General features: G+C 40.6%; 1 long non-coding RNA gene across 1 annotated transcript in view; it reads right to left on the bottom strand.

Annotated features, from left to right (window-relative positions):
* Window positions 1-16,749, bottom strand: part of LOC137501234 (uncharacterized) — a 399,562-nt gene extending 382,813 nt beyond the window's left edge. The window contains exon 1 of the long non-coding RNA XR_011018440.1: window positions 16,699-16,749. This is a non-coding gene — a long non-coding RNA (uncharacterized lncRNA). The remainder of the gene's footprint in view (window positions 1-16,698) is intronic.
* Between the last annotated feature and the right edge of the window lie 8,258 nt (window positions 16,750-25,007).

Raw genomic sequence — 25,007 nt, 5'->3', positions numbered from 1 at the left:
TGGAGAAATGGAGACCACATCGTATATGTCCAGGAAATAAGGTATGTTCAAACAGGATAAAAAATAACTTTGTACGCAAAGTATGAACATTTCCAATAATAAAATGTATTCATTTAGACCTTTCGCAGAACCGCATAAGTTATAACGCGTACAGTTTGACATTCGAACCGTACCCGGTACATAGAGGGGTGAAAATCGTAAACATATGGTGCAAACGGTACGGTTGGCAATAATGCTGGAAAGGTACGGCTTGTCAGTCAGAAATAAAAGCCATGAGAAACTGCCAGGCCTGACAGACGCACCATTCAGGTTTTAAAGGAATCGCTGCCATTTCTGTTGAGAGATGAGCAGCATTATTCAATGATTGCACAAAACAGAAGAGAGTATCAGAAGAACTGACAGAGTTCACTACTCAAGTCACCTACAAAGGGAAATGAACAAAGGATATACCAGACTGTTATTGCGGGGTAGTCCCACAATTTGAACACATCAAAATATTTAGGTAGATAATTCTACACCGCGTTCTCCCCCAAGCCATGGAGCACACACATGATGCACAATACGTCATGAAGATTCACTACATAAGTACTGGCTATTATAAGGGATACTACAGAATCTATAAGATGATGTATGTTTCTTTCACAGATTACGCCAAATCGTTGGATGGAATCACAGAACCATCTTGTCGAAGAAAGTTTCCAATGGGTATCGATTATTTCAGTTATTGGAGAATATACTGGCCTTCAATTGGCTGACAGTCACGACTGTCGGGACCAATAACTAAGGCAAATGGCGTTCTTCAGGGAGACCCATTCGTTTAATTGTTATTTAACCTGATTGAGGATACTCAAGCGTCAAACTTGAAGACTTCATTACAACAGTAATTAAGCTATTGTGGCTGTTTCACACTGCAGTGCTTCCAACATTTGAGGATACTTGGATACGATCATCATCACTTGCTCTGCCTTCCCATGGTGTTATTCAAGGGGTAGCTGGAGCAGAAATTGTAAAGCTTGTGTATTCTGACTAGAAGCAAACAAGCTTTGAAGGAGAGACTAACCGAAGTATAGAGTTGGTCGCAGCAGAATGGTCTAGAAATTAATGCGGGGAAAACTGAGGTTGTGAAGTTCGAGAGAAAAGGATATACTGTCCCCTTCAAATTTGGCCTACAATAAGTATTTATTGTGTCTGCAAGTACAAGGCTATTATTTCATTAGCATGGGCGTTTTTTTTCAATCCTGTGTTGTAAAGACGAGCTCGCCTGTACAGAACCGGTCCTACCAGCGAGGGAGCAGAGTATTGACTTTTTATCGAGCTGTCAGCTGTCCCACGTGACCCACTGAAAGTAGTTAAGGTCGCCCCGATCTGAATTACGCACGTCCAAGTCTTCAAATGAAAGGTACTTTCGAGAATTTTAAGGGCCTATCAGGTGCAAGACGACGGCCAATTACGAACCACTGTGGTGACACGCCCTCGTTGTAAAGTGCTTAAATACCCCAGTTTCCAGAATAAACGCTCTCTTATTCTCTTATATTCTTACGCTCTTTCTTAGGAACTTCACTTGCTGCTGCTTTCGCCGTGCTCTGATTTACGACGCAGACACTCCCTCATTGGACTTAGAATATTTCTATTCGGTAGTGCAAATCAACTACCTTCATTAACACCTTAGTCAACGAGTCTGGCAGATTTTCACGGGCAAAGTTACGTGTCATTCATCTTCAAACTCAACGCGTGTGTGTGCAGAATATCTTATAAAACTGCTTGTTAGTTTCAGCCTCTAATGTGTTAGAAGAAAGAAGGGGATTGCCACGTGTCTGTTCGAGTGCGTCAAGGTGTTTCTACACTTTGGAGAAAAGACCTACCACAATTCTGCATTGAACATCACGGCTACAATGGTGTGTTAAAATGTAGGCGACTTCCGAAATGGGGAGATAGCGACGGGAGCAGATAATCCACTACATGTAATCCAGAGATTCCAGATCACCAGCAGAGATACAGTTTCATCATTCACTTGAGTACCATTTTTCTAATGATTATCTGTTCATCTTTGTATTCATTAGTTGTAGTATTTCTTCTAGTCTTGCAGTAGTCTTGAATATTTTCACCCTTCTTTCACATGGGAAATGGTAGTGTTGTCAATTGTGTGGGAGTGATTATTGGTCTCTGTTAGAATAGCTAGAACGTACGTGTGTCTTCTACGGTTATTCTAACTGTCCCATTTAATAGTCCAGTGTGATTTAAAAATCATTGTCCTCATCGATAATTAATAATTTAATTTGAATGATTTTTTGGAAGTCGTGTGGGACAGATTTACGGCATGTTTGTTACGCCGGATTTCTATATAAAATTTCTTTTTGTATGATTTAAGGCGTGTTAGTGTCATCTGGCATTTTGTCGAACACTAGCTTACGCCAATTTTATATCTAGCACATATAATAATAATAATAATAATAATAATAATAATAATAATAATAATAATAATAATAATAATAATAATAATAAATTTTCAACTCGGGTTAAATGAATGAAAAAGGGTCATGAGTTTAAATATGGCTTGATCTTGTGTGTAAGATGTCAATGTGTGCTCAATTAGGATGAATATGAGCCTGGAATATGGCAGAATCTTGACGGATCATTTACTGTATTTTTATTGACTTGTGAATGGATCGTTTACTGTATATTTTATTGACTTGTGAATTCTTTTATTGAATTTATTTGAAGAATACGTGTGGGGTAAGACGTAATTTCTTCAAGTGTGAGCACGTGTTAATTGATGGACGTGGAGTTGAGTAATAATAATGTCGTGACTCATGAACCATGAAAGTGAATGCTAATATTTGACCTGTACTATGTCCGTTTCTGTAGACGATAATTTTTCCAGATATCCACCGCCGATATTATCATGACCAACATTGTAAATTTCATCATCTTTGACCAAGTGATCATCCAGACTTCATCACATTTCTGAGAGACGTGAATGGAGTTTTCTTTACCCGATACCGTCATCGAGAGAATTCAGATGCCTAGTATAAAAGTCAAAATATAATATTCAAAGTCTAGAATTCGTTGTAAATAATGTAAATAATTCTCGTGCGCCTTAGTGTGAATGCTGTGTGTGTGGTAATAATTTCAGTGAATTATGATATGTTACTTTTGACTGCGGTTGTGACCCGGCCTCGTGTTCGTTACGTTGGGTCCTGGTTATCCGCATCGTTGTTTGAGTTAATTTAACGTTTTAAGAGTTGAACCTTTAGTAAATTTTATTTTGAAATTAAGTTGAGAAAAGTTCAGCGTATCATACAGTAATGAATAAGAAAGAATTATTTCAGTGGACGAATTTCATTATTATTGTAAAGCTTACAATGCTAAAAATCCTCAAGACGTCAGATGTTAAAGATTGACATCATGTTTTGTTCAATCGAATATTAAAGGAAGTTTCATAGTAATAATTATTATGCAAGCACAATTTGGTGAAATTAAGTCAGATAGAGACTTCTTTGAGTAATGTTTCCGATAAAAAATTTGTTTATTTATTGTTCCAATTTAATGGATATCACGGTTAATTCACTTCTCTAAAGGAGTAAAGTTTTCATTTGAGGAAATGAATGTTAACATTAGTGGATCTGACATTTTAGATGCTTAAAACTAGTATGAGATAGACAGTTTTGGAGATTGAATTATTTTCATCTTGTAAATATTAACGACATTGTGAGAGAAGATACTCCCATAGAAAGTTTATTTTTTCTTGTGTTTCGTTGAGCCAGAAGTAGGCTAATATCCATCTGTATATTTGCAGAATTATTGACGTCAGAGCTATTTGGAGGTATTAAATGCTGTATTCGAATGAACTGGCAGAGAAGAACCAAAGTTTAATTGCCATCAAGATTTGTTTAAATTTAATTTGTTATTGTTTAAGTGTTAGTTGATAATAAATGTCAAAAACCTGTTGTTTGATATTTTTGTATTATTTTCGCTAGTCCCTGTCTCCTTCCCTGCCTTCAAAAATAAGCAAAGCCAGACACCGAACAGTCCACCCGTGAGACTCTCGTTCTCCGGCTGAGCATGCCCGGTAAAAATTTGGCAATACAGAATATCTCAACCTGACAACTTACGGCTAGTAACGAAAAATATAAACTTGTGAAATCTTAAATTCGTAGGGCTAACCCTCCAGATATCAGAGGAAGGCTTTATTAACACACTGAAGAAAGATGCAAAGCAGGGAGGAAAGTAATCCTCGATATAAATAAACTGGAAAAAATATCGTTATTATTGTCACTACGGCTTTTCCACATCAATATTATCCAAGTATCCACCTTACGCAGTTACAGAAATATGGATGTACCTCACACACAGAAACCTGAGAAGAATGGATAATGTAAAGTGCACCTATTTAAAAGGACTTCTGCGGCTGCCAAAGACGACACAATACAGAATAATGTATTTACTGGTGTACGCTGACTTCTTTGTGGGGCTGGGATACCACCTGCTAGCAGCTCAGAACACCTGTACATTGTGTGAGAAGCACCACAAGTAGTATCACATACTCGTCTGCCCGAAAAGGTCTTCCACTTAGCACATGATCCCCATGGTTCTTGATAATTTTATACCACACCTAGCCCTCGTTCCGGAAGGAGAGGAGGCATGTTTAATAACAACAATAATAATAATAATTCGAAAATAGAACATGAATAAGAAACGGTGACGGTCTGTCCTTAGTCCTGGAGAAGAAATTAGAGTTTAGAGAACAGAATGCGATAAACAGGGAATGCCTAGCATAAGGCTTGGCTCTTGGAAGGACAAACTGGACGTACATTGTTTAGTTTTAGCCTATGGTATAGTGATTATATGTGACACGTAAGATCAATGGGAAGTGATACTGTGCAAACTTGGTGAAACAGCACGGAGAGTGGGCTTGAAAAATATCATATGGAAAGACTTAAATAACAAATGCAACGGCAAACTGGAAAATGGATCATGGAAGAATCAGGAAATTGGACAAATTCAAATATATCGGTGAATGGAGAGAGCCCAACCATGGGAACAAAGAGACGAATAAAAATAGGATTCGGAAGATAGAATTAGCTTACAAATTCACGCAGAATATATACAAGAAGTCTTTGTTCGTCAGAATGAAATTAAGGAATTACAGCAGAGAGATAAGACCAGGAGCACTGTACGCATCCAAATGTTTCAACTTACACAGGAAAAGAGAAGCTGAGAAGATGAGAGAGATTATAAGAAAGATATTAGGTCATAGAAAAATAGGCGACATGTAGAAGGAAAGGAATAATGAAGAAATGTAGACGGAAAGTAATGAAATGAACAACGAAATGAGAAAAAGTCTTCTGAAAATTTCTAGGCATATCCATCGGATGAATAACAATAGATTCGTTAAAAGGATCAGTTAATACAGTAAAAAAAATTAAAAAATTGCAAGCGTACCAGGAACTGGGTGAAAGAAGGATATAATATTCCATTCGAAACTAGGACTAAACACTGAATATATCCTAGATATCCTAGATAGAAACAGATTCAGAAAGATGGTCAACACACACAGGAGTTCCAGAAATCCCGAACATAAGGTTTTGGGAACGGAAGAGACACGAAGCAGAAAATCATAAGCTAAACGTGGTCTATACATGGCCCAAGCATATTTAATAATAATAATAATAATAATAATAATAATAATAATAATAATAATAATAATAATAATAATAATAATAATAATAATAATCCCGAACGAGTTCACTGTGCGATAATGGACACGTGTGAACTTGCATTCGGGAGATAGTGGGTTCGAATCTAACCTAGCCCTTTCCCAACCTTCCATCGCTGAAAGCCATCGATGTCTTGGTACGACGTTAAACAAGTAGGTAATAATAATTTTTAACGTCTCTTCACCTTTTATTGGTATTAAACGTCAATGGAATTCTCAAAATTTTGCCTTTAACATGAAAGATTTATCGTGATAAACACAATTTTTTACATTTCAGCACTCATTAACGATAATCAGCAGCACCGATATGTACGACCAGCAACCATAAGCACTGTAGGCAGGCGTGTAAATTTACAGTGATCTGAAGTTATTGTAGTGGAGGATGGGATGGTATGATCATGAAAACGTACGGCCTATGAACTGTATAATTAAGTAATTGAACTCCCTTTTTATAAGAAAATACGTTACTCTTCCTGTTTCACCGCGGGGAATTTGAGGGTAGAGGGCGTGCAGTGGGGGCAACATAAATTGAGACAAGCCAGGAGCCTAGGAATTTGTCACCTACATGAATCACTCGGCAGGAGCACAATTACTGAGATAAGTTCTGGTTCGTGAGAGGATACAAGGTGCTCCTTAAATCCTCCGTAAATCAAGATCCAGTGAAATATTCTTAGAACAACTTAATGTTTCGCTGGAGTGTAGTTTTACCCACCATTATCACCTGTAGGTGGAACTTATGTTTTGGATAATAATAATAATAATAATAATAATAATAATAATAATAATAATAATAATAATAATAATAATGTTTCTACGTCCCACTAACCACTTTACATTTACATTTTTCAACCAAACTGCTTACCTCCTTTTTTTTAAATGTACATTAAAGTAATCGTATGTAGGAGTTAACTGTAGTCCGCCTCTGTGGTGTAGTGGTTAGTGTGATTAGCTGCCACCCCCGGAGGCCCAGGTTCGATTTCCGGCTCTGCCACAGAATTTAGAAAGTGGTACGAGGGCTGGAACGGGGTTCACTCAACCTCGGGAGGTCAACTGAGGAGAGGTGGGTTCGATTTCCACCTCAGCCATCCTGGAAGTGGTTTTCCACTTCTCCTCCAGGCAAATGCCGGGATGGTACCTAACTTAAGGCCACTGCCGCTTCCTTCCCTCTTCCTTGTCTATCCCTTTCAATATCCCCATCCCCCACCAAGGCCGCTGTTCAGCATAGCAGGTGAGACCACCTGGGCGAGGTACTGGTCATCCTTTCCAGTTGTATCTCCCGACCGAATGTCTCACGCTCCAAGACACTGCACTTGAGACGGTAGAGGTGGGATCCCTCACTGAGTCCGAGGGAAAAACCAATCCTGGAGGGAAGCAGATGAAGAAAGAAAAAAAAAGGTGTTAATTGTAAACTTTTCTATGATTTAAATTGTGATATTAAATGTGGTAAAATTTTACTCTTTTGAAATTGAAAATACCCATTGGCATAGTAGGGCATACACCATATTACGCGTGAAAGAAATGATTCCGTTTGGGGCCAGCTATCACCTTACGGAAATAAATAGCAATATTCGGGAGATAGTAGGTTCGAACCCCACTGTCGACAGCCCTGAAAATAGTTTTCCCTGGTTTCCCATTTTCACACCAGGCAAATGCTGGGTCTGTACCTTAATTAAGGCCACGGCCGCTTCCTTCCCACTCCTAGCCCTTTCCTGTCCCATCGTAGCCGTAAGACCTATCTCTGTCGGTGGGACGTAAAACAACTAACAAAAAGAATAACAAGACCGAACTTAAAATACTTTTAAATGTTGTCTGAAAACAAAACAAAACAAATTATAAGGCTGTAAATTCATGGTGACCTTTATACAAGGGCAGCTACCGTGTATGAATTATCTCACTTTTATAAGCCATAAAGAATGTAATATATTTTAAACTGTTATTTGATTTTAGGATTGTAGATTTAGCTGAAAAATTAGCACATAAAGTATTTGAGAGTGGACCTATTCAACTTACCGTAATTTACAGGACTAAAATAGAAAGGAGTTAATGAAAAGAATGATAGCTGATGTGGGCGCTTGTCCTAGTATCAACGGCGCAATTGGGTGGCGGGTAACCACACTGTAACCATAAGCCTGAGCACGGAGGCAGCATTTCTATTTTTTTAGATCGTGTAAATATCATCCGGACAGACACAACTTACAGAGGAGGATTCTTTATTGTAAATCACGTCTCACCCCAAAATACGAAAACAGTACAACGAGCACAAAGTGTTTGCAGAAATGCACATGAGTATATTTCGCAGTGTTTCTTCTTGTATGACGAGAAGAAGCGAAATAAACGCGAGTGTTCACTTCTCATTAATAAATGTTTATTATAACATAACTTATATACCTATGAGAAGGTAAAATCAGGGATTTTGTACTGACGTTTATATACAGGTCTTTCTTATAAACTCAGACCGTCCAGCAGCGTTTTTACTCTCCGGGACCTAAGCAGCTGTACGGGAAGCGCGCGCATAGTCTTGACCTTGCAAGAACCGTGAACGTGAATCTCAGCTGTTAATGTGGTGAGACAGTTACCATTGAAACACCGTATTTTAGTATGTTAAAAGTTATTTTAAGTACCAGTCGTCTCAACAGGTACGCGATACATTTGTTCAGCTATTTCCTGATGAAGTGCCACCTTCACGAGCACAGATTCACGTAAATGTAAATAAATTTGAAACTAATGGCTCAGAGCTCAATAAAATACATGCGCGGACACGAACAGTTTTAACAGAGTTAGATAACATTGGTGCGAATATTAAACTGTCAACGAATAAATCGTTCACAAAATTAGCGCAACAAGTAGGGGTTTCGATTTCTTCTGCACACAGAGCTACAGAGCTGTTACACATCAAACCGTACAGGTTTACATGGGCCCATTGTTTAACACCTGCTGATCGAGCCACAAAAGTGAGATATTGTGAGTGGTATGATGCATGATTGAATGGTCGTTTATTCGACCCACAGCTTGTGTTCTTTCAGGATGAGGCCTGGCTTCATCTTAGTGGTCGTGTGAACAGTCGTAACTCTCACTACAGGTGTGCATACAATCCTAATGGTGTTCATGAAGTACTTCATTATGAAGGTCGACACTTCCTGCATCTTGTATAATGTAAGATTGAACACACGCTCCAAGCACGGCGGCCGCGTCCGACGTAAATTGGGCTGAGGCAGCTGTTGTAGCGAAGAGTACAAAGACCGTGCGGTTGGTCTGTGTTTATAAGAAAGACCCTGTATAGAGTGTATCATAACTACACCAACAAAAGGAAAAGGGATACACTTAGTATTACGTTAAGAACGATGTTGGAATGGAATTGGCGGAGAAAATATTTATTTTCGAGAAAATAAGGTTACTATGTAAATTCCGGACGCGCGATTCAAATTGACGAATTTGTCCTACTTCCCATTCCAGAGCTACATTGCTTTTATTCATTGACGTGGATATTATATACTATTATATACTATTATTATTATTATTATTATTATTATTATTATTATTATTATTATTATTATTATTGAATTTCCCATTACAAACCCTATTTTTCAAGGAGTATATTAGGGCTATATATAGTGAGACTAAGTTAATACATGAAAATTGAATTAAAATAGAGATGACTTATAAATGAGATGGAGAAATTTAACTAACACTTTATAACAGCATCTTCTCTGAAATACCATAGTGAGAGGTGCTTGGTATTCTATATTACACATGTTTAAATGCATTAATAATTCATATCTACTCCTGTTAAAAATCGGACACTCAAATAAAAGATGAGGAACAGTTTGTTGCATTTCATAGGTACAGCTGTAGGGCTTCTGAATACTGATTCCAAACCTCTCGAAGTATGATCCAAACTTTCCCTGTCCTGTCAAAAACTGAGTTATAATATGTTCATGTTGCAATAACCTACTTTGTAGTCTGTCTTGAATATTTGGAAAGAACAACTCCCTTGCTAGCCGGCCATTAGTGCTGGTGATCCATTGGTTGTTCCACATATCTTGTGTATATTTCCTCAGCTTCTTTTCCTTTTGTACATGTTTTAAGTTAGACTTTGACAATTGAAATACGTATGATCACTGATGAAGAGAAAGTTCATTGCTCTAGAACAGGGCCTCGCAGGGTGCATACACCAGTGCATTGCACTGTGCACGTTGCAAAAGACGACTTAGCTTGATTGTCCAGAGTGCAGACCCCCACTATTCGATTTGGAGCAATAGCGCTGTCTCTCTCTTTCCCTAAGCCTGTCTCGCTCGCTCCGTCTGTCTCCCTCTTCCTCACTTGCTCCGTAGCGCTCCAAATCCGAGCCAAGTTGAGCCGAGCTTAACCGAGTAGCCCAGAGACGAAGCGTTTGTCCGAGCCCAGGCGAGTGGGACCGATGCACTGTGCACAGGACCTCTGCGCCTCAGTTTGCACGCGTGAGATTTTGGGAGTTTGAGAGGCCATGCTCTAGAAACATTTATGATGAATAAATAAAGTAGTCCGCATTAAGAGAAATTGTATTTACAAGGCGTATTTAATCAGAATACTACTTTAAATAGTTTAGAATGATTTTAACAAACATTAATGTAAAACAAATAAATAGAGTAAAGAAGGTTGCTTCTGCTTAAAATGACGAGGTAGTAGTTGAATTCTGGATTTCAAAGGTAAACAATCGTAAATGAAAAAATGAACATTTTAGGGTTTTTATTGTAGGTGACTTGTTTTGATAATGCCTTCTTAGGGGTACAGTATTGTATGCGTATGCTTCACAGAAATGAAGGTAAACTATTTGATACTATCGTATGTACAAGAAGAAACCAGCGGTAAACAATGGTAAGTGATCATACAACAGTTTAGCCTTATGCCGGCCTGCGCACGCCCTACTGTATTAGCTCTTACCACTAGAAAAATAAGACCATCAGCAGCTCTCTTGCAAAGTTAATGATATGTCACTTACGGTAGTTCAATCAATCAATCAATCAATCAATCAATCAATCAATCAATCAATCAATCAATCAATCAATCAATCAATCAATCAATCAATCAATCAATCAATCAATCAATCAATCAATCAATCAATCAATCAATCAATCAATCAATCAATCGTCTGCATTCAGGCCAGTCGCCCACGAGGCAGATTCCCTATCAGTTGTTTTCCTAGCCTTTTCTTCAATGATTTCAAAGAAACTGGAAATTTATTGAAGATCTCCCTTGGTAAATTATTCCAATACCTAACTCCTCTTCTTATAAACGAATATTTGTCCCAATTTGTCCGCTCGGATTCCGACTTTATTTTCATATTGTTATATTATCTACTTTTAAGAACACCACGCTACTCCACTGATAGCTTGGAACATACCACTTAGTCGAACATCACGTCTCCTTTATTCCAGGTCTTCCCAGCCCAAATTTTTACATTTTTGTAACACTACTGTTTTGTCGGAAATCACCCGGAACAAATAGAGCTGCTTTTCTTTGGGTTTTTGCCAGTTCTCAAATCAAGTTATTCTGGTGAGGGACTCATACACTAAAACCATACTCTAGTTGTGGTCTTACCAGGGACTTACATGCCCTCTCCTTTACATCCTTACTACAAACATTTATTTACAATCCCATTTGTGTGACTGCCCCAATGAAGATCTTTCATTGTATTAAAACCTAGGTACATACAATGATCCCCAAAGGGAACATTAACCCCATCAACGCAGTAATTAAACCTGAGAGGATTTTTCCTATTAGCGAAACTCATAACCTGACTTTTAACCCCGTTTATCATCATACCATATCCTGCTGTCCATTTCATCAAGGTCTTTTTTGCAGTTACGCACAGTCTTGTAACTTGTTTATTACTCTATACACTATAACGTTATCTGCAAAAAGCCTTATCTCCGATTCCAGTTCTTTCCTCATATCTTATATATATATATATATAAGAAAATATAAAGGCCTTCAGAAATTCCCCTCTTAATGATTACAGGATCAGGTAACGCTTCACATACTCTAATTTTCTGAGTTCTGTTTTCTAGCAATATAGCCATTCATTCAGTCACTCTTTTGTCTAGTCCAATTGCACTCTTTTTCCCAGTAGTTTCCCATGATCCACCATGTCAAATGCCTTGGATAGGTCAGTCGCGACACAGTGCATTTGACCTCTCGAATCTGGGATATATGCTATATCTTCCTGGATTCCTAAAAGCTGAGCTTCAGTGGAATAACCTTTCCTAAAACACGAACTGCCTTCTATCGAAACAGTTATTAATTTTCCAAACAGGTTTAATATAATCAGAAATAATACTTCCCAAAGCTTACATGTAACGCATGTTAAGTGACTGGCCTGTAATTTTTAGATTTATGTATTCACCCTTTTCTTCATACCCAGTTGCTAATATTTACTTCTGACGTCCATTTTCGGTACTCAACGTTTCAAAACAAAGAAGTCATGAATTAGACCAAAACGTTGTTGGGTTCAAACATTGAAGTGAATTTCTATTCAGAGCTACATTTTCTTTTAATAAATTATTTGTAATGGGTATAGGCTTTCTGTCAAAAGGACAAGGATGATTCTGAAACAAAGCGATCCTTTTCTCACCAAAAGATTCCAGTTTAGTGCATTCTGCTGATTGTTATTGAACAGTGGGTTAGGCTGAGGAAGGTTTCTATTCGAATCCCATCAACATAAACATAAAAGCTTGGAGTTAGCAAACGTTCACGTTCGTGTTAGTGCTTACATATTTTCTTGTGTGTAGAGAGCATGGAATAAACCGGTGACAGGAAAAATCAAGGTGAGGTTAAGAGATTGGATCGTGGAAGACCTAAAGGACGATGGTTTTTGGGGAGAGGTTGCGGGAGATAGACAGAAATTGAAAGTACGTTTTGGCACCGATATCTAAACTGGATAATGTGGAGAAGAATAAAAAGAATAAGCCATATTTTGTTGTCAGGTCATGCAGGTAATATTAGATTAAGAAATTAAGTCTAAAAGAAAGTTTATGAATAATGCTACTTGGGTAGTAAAATAACTAACGATGGCAGAAGTAAGGAGTTCATAACACGCAGACTAGCACAATACGCTCACCTCTAACATTGATATAGTAATTAGAAAGAACTTTTTAAAGACATTCGCCTGGATCGTGGCGTTGTATAGAATCTAAACTTGGACGACAACTAGCTCGAAAAAAGGTGACAAAAGCTCTTGAAATGTAGTGTTACAGAAGAATGCTGAAGCTGAGATGGAGAGATTGCATCACGAATGAAGAGATAATGAATCAAATTGCTGAGAGGACATCGATTTGGCTAATTTTTTCGAGAAGTGGGGATAGAATGATAGGACACATCATAAGATACCCACTATTGTTCAGTTGGTTTTTGAGGGAAGTGCAGGCGGTTTGAACTGTAGGGGTTGGCCAAGGTATGAATACGACAACTCGATTAGAGCCGATGTAGGATGCAGTAGTTACATAGAAATAAAAAGACTTAATAATAATAATAATAATAATGCCATTGGCTTTACGTCCCACTAACTACATTTTACGGTTTTCGGAAACGACGAGGTGCCAGAATTTAGTTCCATAGGAGTTATTTTACGTGCTGGTAAATCTACCGACACGAAGCTGGCGTAGTTGAGCACGTTCAAATACCACCGGACTGAGCCACGATTGAACTGCCAAGTTGAGGTCAGAAGGCCAGCCCCTCAACTGTCTGGCTACTCAGCCCATCATGAAAAGATTAGCAATGGATAGGGTGGCATGGATATGTGCATAAAACTAGTCTACGGACTGACGACTCCAACATCAACAACGACAACTTTAAATAAATAACGTGGGTGCGAGGTACCATCTTTAATTTGCATTTAATACTCATCGTGCAAGGTCGTTAAGAACAACACACGTTAAGAGGAGCTCTGGAGCAGTGTCACTCTACAAAGTAGCAGTTCGCGGTCTCTGAAATAGATTTTTCCCTCTCAAAACGAGGAGCCACTGATCAGAAAGCCACACTTCACTTTGACGCGATCTCAGAGGATAACAAGGAACTGTGCCTTCGTTGTTTGCTTTGAGACGATCTACACGGAGAGTGAAAGCAGATAAGAGAATCAAACTTGCAAATTGTACATTTCCAGAACTTATACAATCATGAATTTTATCAGAGTTTAACGTTAAAAAAAATCAGATCTATACTTCGAAATCTCGAGTTTGATACGGCATAGAAAAAAGGAGCGATTTTATCCCTGGACTAGAAACGCAGGTTATCTAGGACATAAACAGACACATAGTGCACTGAATACCCCATATTTTAAATGACAGTTTGCGTAAGACATCCTGCTGTATTATAACTGAAGCACATCATAACTCTATATACGGAAGTTCTTCCGAACATACACGAAATATAATTTTCGAAAGTCATACTTTCAACAATAATAAAACAAAATCTGTATACGTATCTCCACTATATCGTTGGCCAGCTTCATGTTGTACAAGGTCTCTCATAAAAACTGTGCAACGGTTTTACTCTCCGACACGTAAACTCCAGTATGGGAGGCGTGCAAGTGCTTGACCTAGCAAGCATCAGTCGCCAGTTTGAATCATACCTGTTAACATGGCGAGGCAGTTATCATTGCAACACCGTATTTTCGTACCTAAAAGTTCTGGTTTCTTCTTAATGGTCGTATGAACAGTCATTACTTTCGCTATTGGTGTGCAGAAAGTCCTAATGGTGTTTATCAAGTCCCCCATTATGATAGAGTGATTGGTGTGTGTTGTGTTGTTAGTTCAAGAAGGATAATAATGTGTATGTTCTCCAAAACGACAGTGAGTGCAGAGAGGTACCTGTATCGAGATGACATTATGACGCCGTTCTTCGATAGTTCTTGGATAGTTTCAACAAGATTCAGCCCCTGCTCATACACCAGAAGATTCCCATCTTACACTCTAGGAAGTGTTTGTAGACAGAGTGATCAGTACTGGTCTATTTGCCCCTCGTACTTGAAGTGTAATGTGAAAGAAGAAGTGCATCGAGAAAATCCTCACACATTGGAGGAACTGAAAAAAAACATTACGAATGAAATCAGAAACACTACGGTGGCTGAACTCACCCGCGTCAGCCAGAATATGGTTACTAGTTACAATGTTTGTATAACCCAGGAAGGATGACACTCCCAGCATCTTCTATAAGGTAAGAATTCATATCATATTGTATACACGCTTAATGCAGGGGGGCTGCGTGCGACATAAGTTCGGCTGAGGCAGCTGCCGTAGCGCAGAGTACAAACACCGTGCGTTCGGTGTTATTTTATGTGAGAGACCCTGTATATCGTCCAACATACCGTCATCGGTAAACAATCCCAAAGCATCGGTTATTGTATTAACGAGTTTAGCGTGGCTTTTCGGACCGGATTGAATGAACAGGAGAGACGTGAGCGCCGTACTTTCTATGTATAACTGTCCCGCATGCATAAATGATGAATGAGATATCTACTAACTGATTTTCACAGGGGCACTACTGCCAGCAGGAAGGTTACGTCAGAATATGAAGAGATAACAACCGGACGGTCGCTCGCAGCATGTTCCTCAGCGCTACCCGTCTAATGCAATCCCTCGTTTACGACCACATAGTACTAGGCTGGTGTATGTACGAGGGGTGTTTTTTTAAGTAAGAACCGTTTGAAAATAACTACACAACGAAAGACGATTTTCAAACACCACATTATTTGCAGATTCTACATACTTTACTCTATTTTTCAACATAGCCACCAAGTTTGTTTAAACTCTTATCATACCTTACAACTAAGTTTTGAATACCCTCTTCATAAAACCTTGATCTTGCTCTGGGACAGAGTCTGTTTTACCATCACCTTTACAAGCGAATGTGTGTGTCTCCATTCCATGCCCTGTTGCTTCGATTCGGGCGTGGTATGCGAAACCCATTTTTCGTCTCCCGTTACGATTTGACTCAACATGTCATCACTTTCTTCAGCACAACGAGTCAAAAACGAGGGCCCAACAGGAGCACAGTTTCTTAACGTTTCGGTTTTCAGAAATAACGGAGCGGGCGAGTCGTTAATCTTGAACATTTGAACAAACACAAAACAGAACCGTACAGGATAGCAACAGAGCTGCAACTGAGCACCGTTGTTCGGAAGGCATGCCGGAACACGACGCACGTGCGAACTATTAGTGTCTACAGCAGCACTTAATTTTCTGTCTGCATTTCGGTAATGGCTAGTGTGTTTAACAACGATGAATACACAGACATCATTTTAATCTGTGGAGAATCTGGTGTGAATACAGCCGAAGCTCCAAAAAAGGCGTATTTCTACACACGCATTTCGCCCAACAGTATTACTTTTTTAAACACAAACAACTCTTTTTTAGAGTGGAATATCTGCACGTGTATAAATTAATAAGTTATTCGATTATCTTTTCTGCATCTTTGGCGTAATTACAAATGCACCCTGTTATCGAACGTGTGCAGTAAAATGACTACTATTTGTTTGACGAAATCCACAATGCAGCACATTGTAGCACTCCTTCTAAAACAAGTGACTAGGCATCCCATGCATTATTAGTGCATGCGGGACAATTTAAGTAGACAGAACGGCGTTCATGAGCCGCCTGATATATTTTAAACTTCGAATTAACCTAGTTCGACTCTACTAGTGGAGTTATCCAACCTGACAATGCTCTTTGACTGACAAGTGTTAAACCATGGGTATCTCTAGACTAGATAGGTCGTGATTAAGCATATAAAGCAAATAGGTTCTTATTTCATTCTCTATGATATCCATGTATAACCTGTCCTCACTGACGTCCACATTTATCTGTGCCGTATCACGTTCGTCTGGCTGCAAGGATAAACACTCAGCTACAACTGACTATCAGTCACTTCTGTAAGCTTACTTGGATATTATAAACATTTAACAGACATCGATCGGTCATTTCACTGAAACAAATATGTGTTGTACTCACATCGTTGAGCAGCTCTCGGCGGAGTTCGGATTCGTCCACATCGGACTCGAGTTCTTGTAACCCCGTGTCTATGTGGATGTCTGGCTCGGGTTCTGGTTCAGGCTGGTTTTCAGGTTCGGGCTCCGCACGGCGCGGACCGCCCAGACTGAGGCTGGGCCACGAGAGGCGCATGCTGGCGGCCCGCGGGCCCAGCACGGCCCGTTACTGCTCCATCTGCAACAAAGAAACCAACCACACACCTTAAATATCCTGCTCTATCTTTCCCCATATTGTAACCTACAGTGATTCATGGTATCAATACATTGTAATTAAAAAGCATGATATCACTTTCAACATTCATCTGAGGCCATGACCAGGATAGGTCAGAGGTTCTCAAACTACACTGCTGTTTGCAAGAAGTGAAACATCAAGACCGAGGGCTGTGATCACAATGCAATTCATTCCACAGATTAGGGATATGATGAGACATAAGTGATTACAATTACAGATCTGCACATGCACAGTGACTGTGGAATTTCAGTACGGCGTTGCGCCACCATGCACTGCAATCAGAGCCGCAAGACGTCGTGCCATGGAATCAAAGAGAGCACCTGAATATGCTACTGGGGAATACTCTGCCACGCTGTTCGTAGACGCGTCCACAGATCATCAGGAGTGGCTGCAGGAGGACCTAAACGAACAAGTTCCGACTGACCATATCCAGCCATGTTCGATGGGTGACATGTCAGGCAAACCGGCAAGCCAGGAAAACAGTGGTACACGTCGTTCTTCAAAGAAGGCTTACACATTCCTCGCCCAGGCATTGTTCTAGTGGAATATGACGTGTGGAACGGCCTGCAGGTGAGGCAATGCCTCGGGCTGTAAAACCACCCTGACCGAGCTGGATAGCTGCAGTCGCTTAAGTGCGGCCAGTATCCAGTATTCGTGAGATAGTGGGTTCGAACCCCACTGTTGGCTGACCTTAAGATGGTTTCCCGTGGTTTCCCTTTTTCTCACCAGGCAAATGCGGGGGTTGTACATTAATTAAGGCCACGGCCTTTTACTTCCCGTTCCTAAGCCATTCCAGTCCCATTGTCGCCATAAGACCTATCTGTGTCGGTGCGACGTAAAGCAATTTACAAACAAAACACCCTGATGTAGCGGTAGCTGTTCAGATGACCCTACAGACGTAGGAGGAGAGATCGCATGTTATAGGCAATGGCGCCCCAAAACATCACACCTGCCATTTGTCCGCTATACCACTCACGATAGAATCTGCCATATTGCGTTCTACACACCGGCGTCAAACGCGTATGCGGCCATCACTGTAGGAATAATTGAAGCGGGACTCGTCCGAAAACACTATATTGTGCCACTCAGCTCGCCACTGTCGGTGTTCACGTGCCCATTGCAGTCTACAGCGTTGGTGGTTTATGACCAATGGACGCTGACGCAATGACATGCGTGCCACCAGTCCAGCCCTCAGAAGATGGCGTCGAACCGTCGATGCAGACATGTCCACACCCTTTGCAGTGCCCCAATGTCGAGCCAATACTGTGGACGAAGCTGTTCTGTCCGTTACGGCCACGCGAACAAGATGGCGGTCGTCTCACGCTGTGGTCACATTATGTCGTCCCTGTCGGCACTGTGTACGGCCCTTTTCTCTCCAATGGTTCCACATACGCCTCACTGTCGAAGCAGCGTGCCCTGTACGAACGGCAATGTCACGGAACGACATACCCACCCCCCGAAGCACAATCATTCTGCCCTGTTCGAACGCACTCACAGGCTGATATTCCCTCCTGTGATGTCGGCGAGGCATAGTGGCACTGAGGTACACGTTTCCACTTCTTGTGACGGCTCCGCACTGACTGAGCGTTGCGTAATACTGCCCTGGCCGGTCACACACAGGAGAGCACTGCTGGGCTTACGTGAACCCCATCTCTCTGCAAGTCAAATCTCTTATTATGATTCCGGTGTTCTACACATCCTCTGATTTTAGCGTGTTTCAGACCATTACCCCTGAGCGTTTCACTTCTTCCAAACAGCAGAGTACTATGAGACTGCACCCGTCACTCATGGCTAAAAGATCAATGTACCCCCACGAAAAAATCCCTAAATAATAGGTTTAGAAATTATGAGAAGGCTAATTATTAAGACATTTTTAATACATTATTGATCATTCTTGTAAATAAACATCTTAAATAAGACGAAGACTGTACAATTAAATACATTTTTTATAACACATCACAAGAAATTTAAGTGTTTGTGTCTGTATCAATGATAATAAAATAACAGAGGATACAATGTTTGTATGGAAATTTCACAAAACGCTAGATTTTAGCCTCAATATCAAAGTAATGCGTAAGGTGAAACATTTTCTATTTTAATTTTGGAATTCCGACATTTCGAACCATCAAAATTTCAATGGGATTGGTGTGCTGCATGGCGTTACACAATTTACTGATATTTCGTAGTCTAGGTGAAACTTTCAAACGAAACGTGTCTCTATATATACATATTCAACTTTCTTCTTATTTATTTCCATATTTCAAATTTTCTTCATTTTTTCCCTGAAGACATCATGTGTACCCCACTATAAGTCTCAGGATTACCCCTAGGGGACGATGCTTGTTGTTTAAAGGGTCCTAACAGCTAGGTCATCGGCGTGTAATGATACGAGGTGAACGAAACAAAAAAATATAACTTCAAAATGCACCCACTGACTGGAATGTATACCGGATGATTCTGAAAAAATGGTCCTGAAACGAAACAATCAGTGGATCCAATTCACAATGCCTTCATTAATGGGATGATACTCAGTAACTAAAGGGGTCCAAAATCCAGGAAAACGACCCCTCATTACAGTACTAATCACTGGTAAAGCAGAACCATGGTTTTCCTCCTATAGTGGTACTAATCACAGGTAATGTAGACCCATGGTGTGTCACACACAATGGCACCACTCACAGGAATCACAAAAATGTTTCGCACATAAGGGTACTACTCGAAAGCAACGCAGACCCATGGTGTTCCACACATAGTGGGACTAATTACGGGGGGTGGTATTCACGTGGTGTTCCTCACTTGGTGGAACTAATCACAGGCCACGTATACTCATGGCGTTGCTCACATAGTGGGAATAATCATAGGCAATGCAGACCCACACACTGTGGTAACACCCACAGGCAACACAAACCTGTGGTGTTTCTCAGATAATGATATTACTCTCAGGCATAGTGGTACCGATCACGGGTGCCAGCCAAACCCGTGGTGTTTCTCACTTTGTGGCACTAATCACAGGAAACGCAGACCCATGGTCTCTTTGCAGTTTAGAATCACTGAATACTTTCCTCGGTAGCCTATTGTCCTTCCGTCGTGGGGTTATAACTCCAGAAGGGGGCCATTTTTTGATAACGAAGAAACATTTTCCTCTGGTAGGTTAGTAATCATTTTCTGTTAATTAGTTGGGACTGTGTAGGCGATCTACCACTCCTAGTATCCGGCTTCATGGCTAAATGATTAGCGTGCTGGCCTTCGGTTCCGATTCCCAGCAGGGTCAAGAATTTTAACATTCATTGGTTAATTTCGCTGGAACGGGAGCTGGGTATAAGTGTCGTCTTCGTCCTCATCTCATTCCCATCACGACGCGTAGGTTGCCTACGGGCGTCAATTCAAAAGACCTACACCTGACGAGCCGTACATGTCCTTGGACAGTCCCGGCGCCAAAAGCCGTACATCATTTGTTATGGAAAGGCATGTTCTAAACGCACCAACCCAGGCAGTGATGTATGGTATTGATACGTGGCCGTGAACATCTTAATTGTCAAGACTAATGAAACTCACTCTTAAAATAAAGAAATACATATGCGAACTGGATTAAAGCCACTTACATATGTATAGGCCTACTTGAATTCCGTTGCTCACTTCCGGAGGCTCTCCGCCTCCGTAGCGTAACGGTTAGGGTTATTAGCTGCCGTCCTCGGGTGCCCGGGTTCGATTCCCGGTACTGCCAGAATGGCAGGAGGGCTGGTATGTGGTTGAAATGCTACATGCAGCTCACCTCCAATGGGGGTGTGCCTGAAAAGAGCTGCACCACCCCAGGATGAGGACACGAGTTTGCCTTTACTGTAGGAGGCAGTTCTTTATATACCCTGATGAAGGCCAATTGAATTTGGCAGAAAGCTTGGCTTTACTAAATGTATATAAATGGCTTTAATCCAGTTCGAATATTTTTTTCTTTATTTTGATACAATGAGCTACGAAACCAATATTCCTTAAAACTCACTCTTCTTTGTCTCATGTGTTGATATGAATGTACGAGGTATGAAGTCTGCAGAGTAATGATAGCAATTCCTTAATGAAAGCAAGACTGCTTTCTTCTCACTCCGTGCCATTTCCTATCTCATCGTCGTAAAACCCATGTGCTTTCCTTTTCAATGTGCTTTATGTGGCACCGACTAGAAACGACTTCGGTTAATAAATGATCGAGTTGCAGGATATGTTAAGTCTTGTGACCTGAAGTGTGCACCATCTGTTCCCATCATACCTCTCCTGATTGGCAGCACAATCTCTACCGTACAACCGGTTTCAAACTAGTCAAAAGATATTAAATGAAGCATGGCATTATTAATGGATCCAGCCGAACTTTTCGCAGATAGTTTGCCTCTGTTTTCTGCGGCGGATGGGAGAGTGAACTCGTGCTCAATACGTCAAATGTTTCAAAAGTTTGGCGAACTCAGTCTGTAGTAGGATAGAAAGTAATCTTTGGTGCATCCATAAATAAAAGAATTCAATCACGTTCGAAAGAGATGGAAACATTCTGAAAAGTCACTCAAATTCCTTGAATATTCATATTAACCCTTACTCCTCTAAATATTATCATCTGACTCGGAGGACCTGGGTGCGATTCCTGGTTAGACCAAGGATTTTAATCCTTGTCGGGGGACTAGAGGAATATTTCACTCTATCTCATGAGTAAGAGAGAAGGTCCTATTATCCTACTGGTTTAGAGTCGCTTTAAATCAGGTTTTCTGTTTGGTTTCTCTCTCTTTTTTTTCACAATTCGCCGACACAGATCGGTCTACCGAGCGAGATGGCAGCGCAGTTAAGGGCGTGCAACTGTGAACTTGCATTCGGAAGGTAGTCGGTTTGAACCCCTCTTTCGGCAGCCTTAAAAATGGTTTTCATGGTTCCCCTTTTTAACACGAGGCAAATGCTGGAGAATGTACCTTAATTAAAGCACGGCTACTTTTTTCTCACCCCGAGCCGTTTCCTATCCCATCGTCGTCGTAAAACCTACATGTTTTTTTTCTTTTCAATGTGCTTTATGTCGCACCGACAAGAAACGACTGTGGCCTTAGTTAAGGTACAGCCCCAGCACTTGCCCGGTGTGAAAATGGGAAACCACGGAAACCATTTTAGGGCTGGCGACCGTGGGGACACATACGTGACACACACCGCACAGCAACTCGCTCAGAGAAGTTATTTTGACGACAGTGGAATAGGAAAGGTGACTGGGAATAGGTGACCGTGTCCGTGCTCAGTCATCAGGTAGAGTAGCAAGTTCATTCTATGACGGTTCAGTCGGTCAGCGTTTGGTGATACTGTGGTTCCTTTCCCTCTAGTATGGTTTTCTCAAAGTCGCTAATCCCTGAACTATCCACACACATTCAATTGTCAATTCATCCTATTGTTTTCGTGCATTAATCACTGACAAATTCATCTCTAAATTTCATCCGACCCGTCCGCAATCATGTAGTGACCCCCCAAGGTCCGGTTCACTGACATGCCGCTCATCTAGAAACTGAGGCAAACACCAGTACCGCCTTATACAAGTGCAATCGTATCTGGGGTAAGAAATACATTGCCCTTTGGAGCACGCAGCTTGTCACTTACAGAGTCATTGGGCTTCGCGGTTTGGTGGATTTGAACATCCCATACCTCCTTATTGCTCCGACGTCACACTGATGCTAGTTTCCAAGCGTGCTGAGCAATCTACCCGTTATCCAATGTGACGAAGGAGTAAATAGGAAGTGCGGGATATTCAGCGAGGACATGGCGTTTACAGCCGGTGTTTAAACCCGTGCATAATAGTGGCGTAGCCCATGAAAGGAATACTTCTCCCATTTGACATATGGAAAATTATAAGATATGGTAGAAGATTTTGTCTTACTTTTTCATATTCTGACGTGATCGGATAGGGTCTGATTTTCGAAGGCGGTATTTTTGATCACCCTGCATATTGCTCGTCTTCGTAGGCAGAAATTTAAGAATTGTGAGAGGGCTGGTATGTGACTTAAACCGTACATGCAGCTCACCTCCATTGGGGGTGTTCCCGGAATGAACTGCACCACCTGGGGATGAGGACACGAGTTTGAGGATAGTACGGCAATGATCTTAATGGAAAGTTCATTTTCTACGGACTGCCGTATTGTTGGATGTGGAATTCAACAAGCTTGCCATTTTACACCACGTGCGACGTTCTTGACAAACACAATGAAAGCATATCTTATTGGAGTGAAGAATAGCAATGCCCTCCTATACACGGGCGGAAAGGAGCTAAAAATTATTATCGATCATATGGTTCAAAAGTGCGACAACTCAATAAATCGTCGATTCTGAGTTATATAATTTTCTTCCATTTTTCATGCTCTCTGTGGATTAGTACTGCATTAAGCCATACCGCAAATCAAAACCGAACTAAACCAATTGATATATAGAATTGTCGTGTTGAACTTTTCACAACTGCACCTTTTATAAATATAGTAGCTTTGAACAGGAAACTTCGTTGTTTGTAATTTTTCTACAGAGGCTTGGAAGGATAAAATAATAAGAAGCTGCCAATAATATCTGATATTAAGTGACACGAAAACTTTCAGTCTCATATAACTCAGAACTAGCTTTTTTGAAATGTATTACTTTTGGAGTGGACGATCGTTATGACAAATTGAATCTTATCTTATCACCATGTTAAGAATCAAAGTAGTGGATCGAGAAAAGAAAGAAGTTCAGAAATCTGAAAAGTCGTGACCTAAGAAAAAATTAACAAGTTAGTGCACTTAGAGTCACTCGCTGCTTCCAATGAAGTCGAGTACGAGGGATAAATCTACGAAAGACCAGCCATACAGAGATACCAAGTGGGCAAGTGACTGAAAATATGAACAGGTAAGAAAATTGCAAAAGAGGCCAAACTAATATTTTCCATTATATTCAAGACATAAAAAGTGAAATGTCACCTGTCCGCGTCCTGCTTCGAAATAAATAGGAAAATCTCTATTTTTGCTCGAGGTTTAACTTAACACTAACACACACAGATTTTCTGTAGTGGTGGGATGAAGAAGCTTGGGAAGATAGCGACCATGCCCTTATTTAAGGAATTTTCCTGAGGAGAAACTGAGAAACGTTCTTTACGGTCGAGCATGATGGGATTCGAATCGTCCATATTTTGAACGTAAGCAAGCAGGTTTGCGCCCTCTACCGTGTAGCCCACTTTCTCGATGTGGAGGTTGTGTGGCTATCATTTTTCATATCACTAATGTACAAATGCAGTTCTATAAATATTCTTTAAACTTACGGTGTATACCCGTAACGTCGGAATGCTTCAGAAGAAACATCGCACGTACACTCATTTAAATAAATAAATAAATAAATAAATAAATAAATAAATAAATAGAGCACCATGAATGAATTTTACTAGTACAGCGAAGGTTGTCACACAGTAGATTCATAGGATGACATGTGTCCTATTTGAGTTTATAGCTGACTGCTTGCACGGAAGTACTACAAGGAGGACGTAGATTTCCCTCCGAATATGAAACCGAATAAACCTTAGTACCAGTGTTCACCACAGACCTCAGTTGAGTGAACATGCAGAATGCCCCGACAGCACTATCGACAAGCCTTTGACCAGCTAGAGGAGTTCGAATGAGGCCGCATCATCAGACTGACAGATACAGTTTTGATGTTTAGGCACATAGCACACCACGTGGATAATTCTGATTACACTGTGCGTTAGTTGTGGATGTATTACGAAAGTGAGAAGACACACACAACTTCTGGTGGACCCCGGTCGACATCCAACAAGGAAGATCTTTTCATCGTGCTACAGGGTCTAAGCACTCCAGAGGTATCTCTGTGTACAATCGCGATTACAAGAATTCCGGGTGGAAAAGGAAACATGTAATGTTTGGGTGAAGATTTTGGCCAACCCAGAGGATGAAGGAGAAGTAACCAAGGCTACGTCACATGTGTTCGTCTTCCAGGAGGTGTGGCTTGACACGTTGCACACTCAGAGGCCACTCCCAACCTCAGTTTTTCGGGAACTGATT

This window comes from Anabrus simplex, chromosome 6 (assembly GCF_040414725.1).
Source record: "Anabrus simplex isolate iqAnaSimp1 chromosome 6, ASM4041472v1, whole genome shotgun sequence".
NCBI lineage: Eukaryota > Metazoa > Arthropoda > Insecta > Orthoptera > Tettigoniidae > Anabrus > Anabrus simplex.
This window is presented reverse-complemented; position numbering and strand designations above follow the sequence as displayed.